Raw genomic sequence first — 15,054 nt, forward strand, 5'->3', positions numbered from 1 at the left:
TAACATCATTCACGTTAACCGCAAGAAGTTTTTGTAAACAGCAAATGTATTTTGCCACTATATCTCCACCTAATACAAAACTGGCTTCTGACGCAGCACTGGATGACAAACCCGGAAGCGATCGTGCATAGAGCCTATTAAGACTACAAGTTTGCTAAAAAGTATTTCCTGCTAAAGCAAGATGGCATTTGACACTGGTAAGCACATTAGAAGACTGGTGGAAGTGGCCTTGGGAGGCAACATGCCCAGTGCATTATGGGTGTTGAAGTTGTCCTACCTATTTGGCAAAAGGGAGAACAATAGTATTTTTTCTCTTTTTCCTCTAGGAAATACTTTTTAGAGAAAAGTAACACTAATTTAAAAAAAATATATTTTATTGTAAGCTATAAGTTTTATTTAAGTAACCTCTTTAGGTACAAGACAAGCTACTTACAAAATAGTCAATTGTTTAAAACTACTTAAAGAGACAACATTTTTGCTAGTTTACTACGAGATTAAAAATAGTATTATAAAACAGAACCATATTTGGCATAAACACAATCAGAATTCCAGACATCTAGTCAGCTGGCATACATAAAAACAAACAAACATTGATTTATCTATAAAACCAGACATAATTTGACAAGCAGGGATTTCTGGGAACACTGTTGAGTGAAGACTCGGTCATCATCAATCAGTGGGTATGTTTGGAATGGCATACTCCCACTCTTACTATTTTTGCAGTATGCACACTATGCAGTATGTATTGTATGCACAGTATGCAAATGTTTTGTATGCATGGAATACTTGAATGGCTTATGTGCCAAAATGTAAATCCAGAGGCAGCTCACTGGGATATCTCACTCAAGAAGTTGACTTATATATAATTATTTTGAAATGAACTCTAAATGGATTTCCATTGTGTAGCCTATAAATATATTTGTTTTTTTTTGTTTGTTTTTTTATTATACATGAATCAAACACCATAAAGCTTTCACACTACACTCCTTGGAAAATATAGTTTGAGACTAAATAAATAATGCTGCGCTAATATCGTAGTTAAAGCAGTAAAGTTAGTACCCTTACAATTCTTATATTGTTCTTATAGTTAGCTAAATATTTCCTCAGTGGTTGTTTGCTTTCTGGCCTCTTTCCCATGGTTTGTCATAATCTGTATTATCTTCAGCCAATAAATCAATCGGTCAATACATAACAAATGTCACGGTTGGTGTTGATGACATGTGGGGCTTAAAACAGATAATGCTATCCAGGAACAGCGATCAATGGTTACTCATCACACAAGAATGGGTCAACACAACAGTGGACAGCCTCAGTAGATCACCTCTGAGCTTCAACAAACAAAAGCTCTGCAGCTCCATCCAATATCTAATAGCCATTCCCAAGATCCAGACTAAGGGAAACGAGAGCCTTCAGGCTATAAGTTCACACCAGTACAGGCCGGATCAGGCACCTTAATTAACAGAGTTGTAACCACGATCAAGGTCCTTCTGATGCTGCAGTAACAGATGCAGTAAATGCAAGTGGAAAGCTGAACAGAGCAAAAACCCACAACTTCCACCTACTCCGATCAATCCCCATAGATTTCCCGCTTTGGCACACACCTGCATGCTGTCAACAGGACATAAATTTAGTTTGCTCTCTCGCCGTTCTCCATTCATCCATGTTTTACAGTATTGTGAATGGAGTGCTGCAGCATTTCTGCAACGAGTTTGCTTTTTATCTTTTCTCTTGGCAGAATATCAATGAGAGAAGTGAAGTCCTATTCCTCTGTCTTAATTGTCTTACAAGCTTCGGATGTGCATTTTCCAGATCATGTCAAGAATATTTGCGCACCGCAGATTTTCCAAGATACCTTGGAATAATATATATTTAAAAATCAGTCTTTTAATTTTGTTCACCAGTAAAAACATACTTAACATGATTAAAAAAAAGATATATCAGTGAATCTTAACTCTTTCCTCGACATTGACGAACATTTCTGGCTTTCCGTGTTTTAACTGTTATATGGTAGGGGGCGCTATGACGCTTCTTCTGAAAGAGTAATAAATCTTCTGATCAAAACACAGGTCCAAAATAAGCAGAAACAAACGGTATCATATACAGTATAAGCAGATGGTACCGAATGAAATGTCGACCCAGGACAAGCTAGACTGGGGTTGTTGATGGCAATCTACTCAATCTATGTTTTGGTCATCGTTCTGAATCTGATAAAGATGTATTCTTTGACAAAAACATGATTTTCTCAGCCTTTAGCTTAAAATGTAGCTTTTTTTTGTGAAACGACCCCATATATTTAAGTGTTGATACAAAAAGGAATGCATGAAGCTAGAATAATAATAAATAATACAACAAAATATTCTAAAGGCCATGAAAAACGCATTAAAAATGCTCGTAACGTATCTTTCAAAAACGCTATAGGGAAAGAGTTAATTAGCTTTTTTAATAAATAGAAACATAAAAACATTTTCTAAATGTCTTATCTTTTTTTGAGCATAAAAGAAGCATAATGAAACTAAAATAAATATGTAATAAAAAATAACAAATATGTAATGTAAAAAAACAAGGGGAAAATCAGTTTATTTTAAGGATGTTTATGAAAGTCAGTTTAAGGATGAGATTTCAATTTTGATTTCACATTATATTTTATATGATATTTCATTTGAGCTTTGTGCCAGAAAAGGGTACATTTGTGTCAATTTTAATTTCTCCAAAAGAATTGTAGCAGGCTCGTCTTCTTTACTGTTGTTTTGCTCCAAGCTCAGTCTTTATATCAGTGACATCTTCTGAGTAGTAGATCATCACGTGTCTATTGCAGAAGAACGACTCCCAGCCACTGTTATGATTTGCATCAAGCATCATTTCAAACCTAGAGCACTTGTCTTCCCATAAATTCCCAACCCATTGATCCATAGTGATCCTGAGCGGTTCCTGGGGCAGAGTTGTGACTCGTTAGAAGAGTACCGTATTAGCCTGGTGAGTGTGAAATCTATTCACTTCCCCAGTGCTTTATTTGCCCCTCCTTCAGCCGGTTTCCTGCTCTTCTTATTCAGCCTTGTTTACCTGGCAAGCAGAGTGTGACAAAAGGAAATTCCCACAGCCTGAGGTGGGCTCCGAGGGGGAGGAGCGGGGCATTACTCAAGGCTGATGTGGACTTCCTGCCCCTTCCCCTGCCCCTGTGGTTTAATTATCATGTGCATCCTTGTGGAGATTAAATAATAGAGACTCGTGGCCTGGTGCTCCGAACCGACACGATGCAAGGGGTTTGCTAGAATTTGACAATGTTCAATAGTTGTGCAGTTTTGCTCAAAGGCAAGGTTCAACCAAAAAAAATCTGTCATTGTTTACTCACCCTTGCGACTTTCTTTCCTATGTCCTCCATTTCATAACATAGCAGTAATATTGGACACCATTGACTTTTATTTCTCAAAATGAGTTGTTTTGGGCCTACAGGTTTGGAATGTAAATATAAATAAAGACATATTTCTTTTCAAATATCCATGTAAAGCCAGTCAACACTCAACTGCTAGAACCCAAGTACGAGAACACTGTGCTATTTTAAAGTAAAACAAGCTAATCATTTTCAGGCTACACATGCTTGTACTTCAAAGACGAACTAGTGAATGATGAAACTAAGGAATGAAAAACAAATAATGTGCCTTCTCAAACCGTCTGGTGCAAATTTGGAGAATTTACCCATAGCTATCTGGGATCGGTGCAGGAGAGCAGAGGTTAAATTATGGTATGGATTTCTCTGGGGCAAATCACCTACTAATCCCATTTCGTTGCACGGGTCACTCCTTCCAGAGATCTATGCTGAAGATTACCTGAATATCTGACATGCTTTGCATGCAACATTCAAAAACTTAATGAACCAATTAACTCTGCATAGCAGAAATGAAAAACATCTAGAAGTCTAATTACATCTTAAGAGTGTTTTTTCCTTTCTTTCTCTATTTCTTTATAATTTGACTGATCACCCGGTGACAACTGGGATTTGCTTTCTGCATGACAGGGACTGCGCTGCGCTACGTGATTCAGAAGTAAATGATTTGTGCATCAAACGTCCTTTAAAGGCACAAAACTGTTGCATCTCCACCTTTGTAGTTCTCACAGGAAATAATAAATCACACTTTGGGATGGACTGCTTGTGGAAGTCACTCAATAAAGTGAGTCTGGCTTGTGGGATTAAATGCTGATGTACATTTTGAAAGGAATAATTCATTCTAAAATAATGAAAAAAGCATTTGGCCCAATAATAATGTTATCAGCTGCCAGATTAATAAACTCCATTTCAGGCAATAAACGTCACAGGATACTGGCGGAAACTGATATAGCTCGCCATGATGTTGCGCTAGTGAGACATCACAAGACTGAACCTGTCATTCAAATCCTCAAAACCTGTTCTATAGAGTTTGAGGTTTTAAACTATAAAGCATACAATCCAATTTCCTTATCCCACTACCTCTATGACAGCAGTGGTTATGAAGTCCATACGATTGTGGCTACATTTGCAGCCCAGACGCAAGGATCCACAGATGAGTGTACCTAAAAAAGCAGTTTGAACAAGACTCACAGACTCTAGTATGTTAATGAATAGATTTTCCTGGTAACCCCAGACAAAGTCAGGGTTCACAAAACCTTCATTTCCTCCCATTAATACAGCTCAGAGACAGGCCTTTACAGAGCGTGGGTGCAGGCAGGGTAAAAGGTGAAGGAAACGCTCTGTTGAACCTCGGAGCGGATCAAAGCGAATGTCACATGAGCCTCCGAGTCGCTCGCAGTTCATAACTGAAGCATATTCAGAGTGTGTATGACTAAATCCAGGTCGGTTCTCTGGAATGGAAGAGGTGCTCAGTTGACCATAGCTAAAGCACACTGCTCAGAAGAAATGATTTTAACCATTTAAGCAGAATCAGGCATTAGTGGTCAGGGGAGTAGGAGTGATTTGAAAAAGTAACAGAGAGACATTAGAAACCTTATCAGCGTGATCTATGAATATTAATTAGGTGATTCACCCAAGTTTTTAGGGGTGGGGGAACCCTAACATCTGATGACCCTGGTGAAGTTTTGCATTCCCCAAAAAAACATTGAGTACCCTTGGACACCTTTTGAGTTTTGGAGGGAAAGCAAAGGTTTTTTGAGCAAGAAAGTTTCTCAGGGAAAAGCAAAACTTTTGAGTGAGAATGCAAAAGCATTGAAATATATTTTTCTTTCCCGTGTCATATTTTCCCTTTGGGGTCTCCGTAAATTGCTTGCTGCTTGACCACCATATCACTCCATTTGAGTGAAAAATTACAGTGCGATTTAAAAGTGTTGCTTGCACGCAATGAAGGATATTTAAGATTTGATGTATGTATGGATGGACAATTGTTGCTTTCATAAAGTAGGTTATTAAAATTTTATACTGAAAAAAAATGATGGATGGATGGATGGATGGATGGATGGATGGACAGACAGACGGATGGATGAATGGATGGACGGATGGATGGACAGGTGGGTGGATGGATGGACTGATTATTTAAAATATTATACTGGAAAAAAGATGGATGGATGGATGGACGAATGGATGGACAGATGGACATACTGTATGGATGGATGATGGATGGAAACAAAAATAAAAAATTACAGCAAATGTGACTGTATTAATACATCATTCACGATTTTAATTGCTTGTAATGAACTTGAGTTCAATTAGAAGGAGAGTAAAATCTATATATGGTGATCAACTGCGAGACGCATAGAGGAAGCGAATGTGGAAGTGATCATGCAGGGCTACTGCTGGACATTAATGGGCACACACGCTGCTTCTCTCCTGCAGGTTGATTGTGTATTGAACGATCAGCCGCTGCTACTCAAAGCTTAAGCTGATTGCTAATTAGCCTGTGTCTGCACAAAGGAAATGCATTTCCTGCCAATGTATGATCTACTCACGTGGATATATCCATATTAAATGGCTTTGTCTTAGAGATGTATTAAGTGAGAATAGAAGTCTGGCTTCAGGATACAATGTTATAGCTGAGTCAGGGATTTCCTATAAAAGGAAGAACGAAAGAACGAAAGAAAGAAAGAAAGAAAGAAAGAAAGAAAGAAAGAAAGAAAGAAAGAAAGAAAGAAAGAAAGAAAGAAAGAAAGAAAGAAAGAAAGAAAGAAAGAAAGAAAGAAAGAAAGAAAGAAAGAAAGAAAGAAAGAAAATGACTTTAACAGATGCTGGGATAGACAAAAGAGGTAATTAAAATCTAAAATAAGAAAACACTTTGTAGAGCAGCAGAGGTATTTCTGTTCCACCAACTCTCTGTACAGTGATCAGTATTGACATTACCATTAGGCCCATCGCCATAATGAGCCTTAGGATGAAGGATATCCTTAGAGGTACATTAGACAAACTTTTAAATAACTATAGTTTCACAGTACATGGACATACTTTTTCCCATCACCCATTTTCCTTATGGTGTTAACTAAGGAGCAATAATGTGATGCTCTTTTTTTTTTTTTTTTTTTTTTTGGGCTTATCTATTAATTTATTTAAAAAAAATATATTGGAAACTTGAACACATATGAAAAATAATTTTGCTATTTAGTTTTTGGGTATTAAGTCAAACAGGTTAACTGTACTGATATCATAAACTGTAATTTTAATGGTTTGATCTAATCTGTTATTATAATTTCTTAAAACACAAAAATAGAAATATTTAGAATTTGATGATATAGATAGGACCCCTGCAGACATTTCTGACTCTTTCTCAATGTCGATAAGTCTCTTAAAATAATTAATAAACTGAGCTTTTTATGACTAGGCAAGATGAGCTCAGGTTATAGACTGACAGAAAACTTTTATGAAATAATAAAGCATTATACTTGTAAAAAAAAATTTTAACCTTGAAAAATATTTATTTATATATATATTTTTTTTTGGGGGGGGGGTTAGGATCTGTAAACATGTATTCAAGATGGAAGTAAAATGTTACTATTTTTGGTTATAGCTTATTATATTACATTACATTATGTAAGAGTCATTAAATTGAAACTTTTCTTAAGATGTTTAAAACCCTATCAACATGAATACAAAAAGTACATTTCTAAGAACCTGGCACATATTTTAATCAAGTTTTAATTTAATTTATTTAATTTATTTTTTTTTTTATCATGGACACTCTTAAGCAACATATTTATTGGAAATACACATCTCTAAAAAAAAACTCAAAAACTCCAAAACCGTCTCTATACAACAGAATTCACTGTAGTTTCCAACTGAAATGAACATTACAGGCAATAAATTCTAATTTTATTTTTGTAATTATGATTGCATAGGCAGATTGTAGATTAGATTTAAGACTTATTTTCACTTATCTATCTGTTTCAGATACTTTTAGCTGGACATTTCATTTTTAAAATGTCACAAAACATGCAAGCAGCGTAATGCAGAAATGTCGATTTCCAATGAGCTTGGGTTGCTCTCACAGTCACTGACCCCTCAAACTCAGCTAGCCTCTAATAACACAAGAAGTCTCCAGTTATTCTAGTAGTTGGTCAAGTTGTTGCAGCGAAATGTTATATTTTCATATCAAAGTATTGGACTGTCTCAAAGGTCAGTGGAAAGTGCTTACGATGGGCCTCCGACATGCTCAAATCTGTACCGACCGACCGACTAAAAGTCCACTCCAGCTGCATGCAACTGTATTTGCTGAGAAAGCAAGGTGTAATTCTCAGATGGCCACAGTGTGGATCAAAGAAAAACAGCAGACCTTGAAACTCTGAGGAAGTCATCCGTGCATTGTGATCTATTTCAGTTAGTGAAAATCTGTGGTATTGAGCCACTCGAAACTGCCTATGAACACAGCAAGAGTTAAAAGGAAGAGAACTTTATATGAATTATTATCTGGAAATAACCAGATCTAGCACTGTCAGTGTGTAGATCTTCCTTTCAGTTGCAAAACATGCCAGAGCTGTGAATGCAAAAAAAAAAACATATACCCATATGACATCCAGAAAACCTGAGCCAGCCAACCACACATACAAAATATGGTCATATGAGAACTCTGCATAATGTTTCATACACATAGGCACATCACAAGCTAACATACAGAACCGCACGCAAACAACAATCATTTCAGATCAAACACTTGCATATACAGCAGAAAAGTTCAGATATGCAAACTTAAACTATTTAGTTTCAACAAAACTGATCAGGGTAATTGTGTGCTGGTTTTAATTTAAAGCACTCTGTCAGTATATATAGCACAAAAGAACCGTAAGTAAAAATAGCAGGCATCTTGCATTCATTAAGCTTGTTTGTACTGCAGTGCAAGTTCGTCTTTTAAGTGCAAGTCCCATAACTCACTTGTCTAAATTACAGCTGAAAAAGCAAGTAATTATTATTCGCACTTGAAAAGTATAAGAGCAGTTGGTAACATCGCATATTTTTCTATTTGCCGAGCTTGAGAAAATCAAATGTTTTGTTTAGTGTTTGCATGCGTGCATTTCTTTACAAAAAACCCCAACAACTCTCATTACACAGACCGCTTGGTGGAGTCTCTGGCAGACAGATGACACAGCAGCCTTTGACATCTTTGGCACCTCCTTCATAATGGGGGAAAAACATCCCCCCATTTTTTCTCTCTCTCACATGGCCTCATACAACATATTCTACCTGAAATTTACAATGGACTGTTTAAACTGGTTTTGCTTCAGGGCTCAGATTTTAAATCAAGTGGAAACTGAATACAGTAGGCTACCAAAAAATGTTTGAAGTTTTGACTAATACTACACTCTAAAAATGATGGGTTGTTTCAACCCATGTTTGCATCAAATATGGACAAACCCAACTATATTTTTTTTTTTATTTAATTTTAAACCAAACTTGGGTTTGACCATATTTGACCCAAACATGGTGCAACACAGTTCAGATATTATGGGAAGGACGAGGAGGGAACCGGCGAACATTTAAATACTTAAATAACAAAACCAAAACAAATACAAACCGAAAGTAAAAGACAGCAGCCGCTCATCACCAATCACGCAACCGGCCTCGCGCCGTTCTCCCGCGGCCCTCGTCCTCGCCCTGCTCGCCACACATGGGTTGAAACAACCCAGCATATATATATTTAAAGGAACTATATGTAGAATTCACTTTAGAAAAACCTTTGTTATTAGCCACACCGGTGGCCGTTAAGTGAACTGCAGCAAGCAACTGTTTGCAACGAGACCATCACATCCTTTTCCGGATTTTCCGTACAAAACCGGCCTTCATATGGAAACACATAAAATTCAGTCTACAGGTTTTAATAGACAACCTAGGAAGTCAGGGAAGGTCTACCTTTTAAAGTTTCATTATAAGCTGTTCACACTCTGACAATACAAAAAGGCAATACATGGCACTGTCGATAAATGAAAATTCGTACATTTAGTCGTATATTTATAAATACAGGACAATAAAGTTTCAATAGAAATTACATTAAAGTTTATTTTAGTTTACCATAAAGGCTTGACAGTGCGTTCCTACTTAAGTGGCTCAACAAAAGCACTCAACAAAAGCACAAAATAGATATAAACTTGCAAATGCAAGAACATAGTCAGAATTGTGATATGTAAGTTTGCAATTGTGAGAAAAAAGGTCAATTCAGATTTGTTTTTACCAGAAATGTGACAGATACTTGCAATTGTGACTTATAAACTTATATATTTTCTCTCAATTGCAAGTTTATATCTTGCAAATCATGAGGGGAAAAAAAAGTCAGAATTGTGAGTTTATTCCTGTTCGAACTTTATAACTCGCCCTTGCAAGTTTATATTTACCCATTTTGAGAAAAAAAGTCAATTACCTTTTTTTATTTTGGATTTAGGCTCGGAAACAAGCTTCCATATTCTTAAGTTCAACTAATAGCATTTAAAATACATTTTAGCTAACATGCAATGTCCAAAAGCATTTATTTCACACTCCTTGTCTTTTTAAAACCATGCTATACTTATTTGACACAAGAGCCAAATCATTGCATATGATTAGGCTAATTGTAAATGTATGCTAAAGTGCACTTTTTCACAAGGGGAGTTACATTTTATTATTTGCATTTAGCATTTATTTATTTTTTTTGTATTTAGCCTTGATTATGATCATGATCAAATCCACTGGAGCTGTTTTAAAACTTGTATAACATGTTAAGAGCTTTGCTAATACAGCTATTGCTACTGATTGTAATTTTTCAAGTGATCTTAATTCACCTTAAAGGTATGCTCATGTAAAAAAAAAAAAGAAAAAAAAATAGCTGTCCTGGAAAAATAAACAAAGAGAAACAAGGGAGGGATCACAGTCAATACCCATTCAAAATTCAGACCAGCAGCATTCAAGTCCAGCAGCAAGATAGAAATTGATTTCATGTGTGGATTGAGCAAAGCAAGATGAGCTTGTATTAAGAAATTATTAAGCTCTTCAGCTTTTAGTCAAAGCATATGGAGGCTGGAGATGTGATTTACCACTAATGTTCATGTCTTAACTTGACCACACTTATAATGATCCGTGAATCAACAACACTGTAACTGCGCATATGACTTTTTCTGCTCTTTCTTTTCATCTTCCCTTCATGCATTCATGTGATCACATACAAACAGAGATATTTGTGGCCTCCCGCCTGTTCTCTGACTGGGAATATTGTAGGATTGAGTTTCAGTGACTAGCCCTTCCCTCTTTGTTATATTTATACTTTTTTAGCCAGTTACTCTTGTCTAACTGACAACCCGATGAAATTTCTATTGCTCAGATGTCGCTCTTTCATAGTTAAAGGAGATTTAAGTGAGTATTCAGTATACTTTACCCCAGATGTTTCTTCTACAATTACTTAGAATAAAATATATATATACAATTAAAACTTGCAACTTCACATTATTTCTAATGATTGCAACTTTATACATCTGAGAAACATTTTCAGAATTAAAATTAAAACAGTTTTTAAAAAATGTGTTTTCTAGAGATTTCCTTAGTGATTTTATATATACAACTACGTCAATCCATTAAACATTGTATATCATTTGTCACTATACTCTATATAATGTGGTGACCCTGACCTTCATGGGGTATTCTCTTTAAAATGCATATTTAGGGGACGATCAATATAAGATACACAAAGTGCCTACAGGCACTGCTTGAAAATCAGATTCTTTAATATAACGACCCTTCGGGTCTATTTCTGTTATTCAATAAAAACACTCTATGAGTGACTTGTTTTTATGGGTAATTGCTTGTTTGATACTGCATTTGACAAATTTCCCTCTGTCCGAAACCACCCTCTTTGCCCTTGGACTAAACATTGGATGGAAGCCCAATAAACATTGATTTTTACTGAGGTGTGTGGCAAACTATCGATTTCTTGTGCGTCGGCAACTAAAGGCCATTAAGCTAAACAGTAATCGCAAAACTCACCAAAATAGTGCCAGCTGATCTTTTCATGCCATCATTTGTTCATTTCTTGTTCGCTCGCTTGGTAAACGGAAAGCCGATGTGAATTCGCTCAGAGGATTGTGGCATTGAAAGAGCCTCTTACACACATTTTAGTGACCTATTAAGAGCCTTATGGAGCCTGTCCACATGCCCGTAATCTCAGATATCCTCTTAAAAATGGAATTGATTGGATGAATTGATCTTTCCAGAAGCTGGAAGACACAGTCCCGTAATTATCTCACATAAATCTCTGGAGTCTCTACAGAAGTACAGATGACTGATGTTCTGAAATTGAGGTAACATAGTTCACATAAGCGTTTTAATGAGTGAATTAATATGCAATTTCTAGTGTTTAGAAATAAAATCAAATGTATAACATTTGCAGATAGCCTTACTGTGTGATGCCTGTGGGCTTTGAAAGGACAATTCAGGGTCAACAGCATCTACTAAGTCAAATCTGCTAAAACACAGATTCAGTTCATTTTGCTCGCCCTACATTCCCATGGTGCATGACAGGCCACCCTGTAAGCTGAAGGCAATGATTCATTTCCCAGAATTCCTTCAGGTTGCTCTGTAGATTGCTCTCAAGTTTCCTTGTGGTTTGCACCATACTTGATCAAATATGTTAACCCCTTCTGTACATGTGACACTTTATCTGCCTCTTCAAATTGTTTCTTATTTGTCATTCGCCATTGGCGCGGCATTCGTTTGACATGAGGGAAATCTTCCATATGGTGGCACATCGTTTGTTCTGTGTGTAGATCCGGTGTATGCTGAATTTGTAGAAGGCTAGTGTTTCAAACAGACGTTAGCTGCGACATACATGTAAACAAAACATGTTTAATGTGAGACTACGTAGTTCTGTTTCTAGGCATAATTGGTGAACCAAAGTAATGCTTGATTTAATTGATGAAGATTCCCCTCAGGAAGTTTTTTTCAGAACAGAACACAAAATGACTGCAAACAAATGTAATCCAGCTTTAACCAGTTTGGCACAGACTAGCCAACATTGGGTTACGTTGAACATGTAGGTGTGTGAGGGAGTTCATCATTTGTATTGTCTTTAAAAATTGAACCAACAGTTACACAAAACTATCCAAAATCTGGTTAAAAATAATAAAATTTAACTCAAAACAATGAACCAAAATGAACCTACATAAAGGAGTGTAGTTCCTCTCACACATGTATATTCAACTGCAACAGATTTAGCATTTAGCGACAAGAAATTGAGTAAATTCTGCAAGGAAATCATGTTTGTTGGACGTACTCTTTTGATTTGGACCAGTAAGCAACCACCTACTGTACACTCTAAAAAAAATGCTGGGTTGTTTCAACCCATAGTTGGGTCAAAAATGGACAAATCCAAGCGTTGGTTTAAATTTTTTAGACCGAACAGACCAAAGCGCCCATGCCTTCAGATCACTTGGACATGACTGTGGTTACAAGAGGTAAAAATGATATATATACTGTTTGTTTTCTCACACAAACCGCTCGTGTCGTGTCTTAGGCCATCAATGTGTACTTACATTTACGAGTCATTAAATCAAGTTTAATTTGGACTTCTCTGTGCATGCTCTTTGAAGAGGAACCCATATACCTCCATTATATGACTGACAGACAAGAACGGTTTGACCTAAAAATATCAAAATTGAAACTACTGTGGAAACAAAGACACCTAGATATCGGATGCCCTTGAGGTAAGCTAAACATCAACAATGAATTTCAAAGTGAACAATCCCTTTAACATTTAGCTTTGACCAGCAGCAAATTGAAGTAAATTCCGTTGGCAAAACATTAGTTTCCAGTATTTCCAGTTCATTAAAGTCCTACCTCATTCCCAAAAGTTCTCATCCCGCCTTTATTTTTGCGTGTTCATGTGTGTGTATTTGTGTTTATGTCTGTGTGAGTGTGGTGACCCTAAAACAGCTGTGCACCTTGGATTACAGCCTGGCTATTACTCAGCTGTGCCCTTGGATTAGGATTGGACATTACTCAGTACTGGAATTTACATGACAGTGAAACTCACAGGCGGCTTTAGAGTCATCAATGTTTACACTCAGACAGAAAGTCAGATTCCCTCCCTCTGACAGATGGCCTCACGACCACAACGTGCAGTGTTTGGAATAAGCTCAGGGGCAGATGAGGTCTATGACACTATAGAGTGCAACAGTCCCAGCCCACTTTTTCTGCCCAGTATTTTTTTCCATTATATTTTTCCGTAGGGACTCAAAAAAAGTCTCCATTAAGGTGCTATAAGCCATGAACCGAAAACAACCAGCTACATGGTTAATAACAACTTTCAAATTGTTGATTTGAAGCCAAAAAAAGTATTTGAAAATCTGCCAAAAAAACAAAAGGTATATGCAGAGGTGGAAGGATAGCTTAAATCTGAGAGACCTACTCAAGAGTTACATAAACAGAAGCTGAAAACAGCAATTCTAGAGCTTTGGCCTGGTTTTAATTAGGAGGCTCTTGATTGTTCGATTTTCGAGGTTGAAAGTCTGAGAGAAGTCTTGATGGGCAGCAGCAGATTTAGCATCTTAAAGTAAACAGAAAGTGAAAAGGACCAGCTGCTAGTTAGAATTAGCCTTGCGATCAGCCTGCAAGTACTTAGCGAGAAACACACACACACACCTACACACACAAACACATGCAGAGGGGAGGAAAATGTGTCCTGACCCCTCCTGACCCGAGATACAAAGCCTGTGAGGCCCTGAAGGCACAGAATTAATTGCTGCCCACAAACCCTTATACTTTACATGTCAGGAAGAAACCTTACGCTGGTAAAAGAACCAGAGTGAAGGGCGAGAAATGGATTCATTTCATCATTGTAAATAAATTTGACAGCAGGCTTTCAAACGTGAATCATATAAACAGGTGAATATATAAATCTATTCACGGCCGCATAAAGGGAAACATTGTTCTCCAACCGACGTTCCTAACGTGTTTACCTTGAAACCTCAGGATCGCAGTGCTACATTCATTGAACACAGAAAATTACCCTCTTGTTGTGTACACATTTGGTATCACACGCAAGAATCTAAGGAAAAACATTATCTCCACTCTTTCCATTTCCATTCCCATGAAATGGGAATGAAATCGCACACTTGTGTGATTAGGAGACTAAAGAAAAAGAGGAATGATCTTATCTGGGGAATATCTGTTTTGTTTTCTAGTCACTAAATCACACTGTGCTCCATTAGATAAGGAGGTAAAGGATTCAAGCCAGGCTAGAAACACTTTGCTCAGACTGAACCAGACTTTTGCAGTGCAAATTATGTCGGCGTGGGGGAATTATTTAGCAAGCCGCAATCAATAGTGGTTAAGATGCTGAGAGGCTGTCTCTGAATGAGGGGACAGGTAGACATCAATAGCAGTGTAATGGTCTGCGCAGCATGGGATATACACAAATGTCATGGCTTTGGACTGTGACGTCACCCGATCGATACGCCGCCGCACAGAATCCAGAAGATACAATCTGTTTGACTGCTGGTGGCAATAAACTGAAGATTAACCTTTTCATCCAAACAGAGTGCTGAAGAACATTAAAGGGCATGTTCTGCTTTGTGCTAATTAACAGGGAAGTTGTCACATTTTTTGACATTCAATGAAAAAACTGAAAACTT

General features: G+C 37.0%; 1 protein-coding gene across 2 annotated transcripts in view; it reads right to left on the minus strand.

Annotated features, from left to right (window-relative positions):
* Nucleotides 1–15,054, minus strand: part of rnf144aa (ring finger protein 144aa) — a 451,897-nt gene that overhangs the window by 206,133 nt on the left and 230,710 nt on the right. The gene's annotated exons all lie outside the window — the stretch shown is intronic.

This window comes from Pimephales promelas, chromosome 15, assembly GCF_988280905.1.
Source record: "Pimephales promelas chromosome 15, fPimPro1.hap1.1, whole genome shotgun sequence".
Taxonomy (NCBI): domain Eukaryota; kingdom Metazoa; phylum Chordata; class Actinopteri; order Cypriniformes; family Leuciscidae; genus Pimephales; species Pimephales promelas.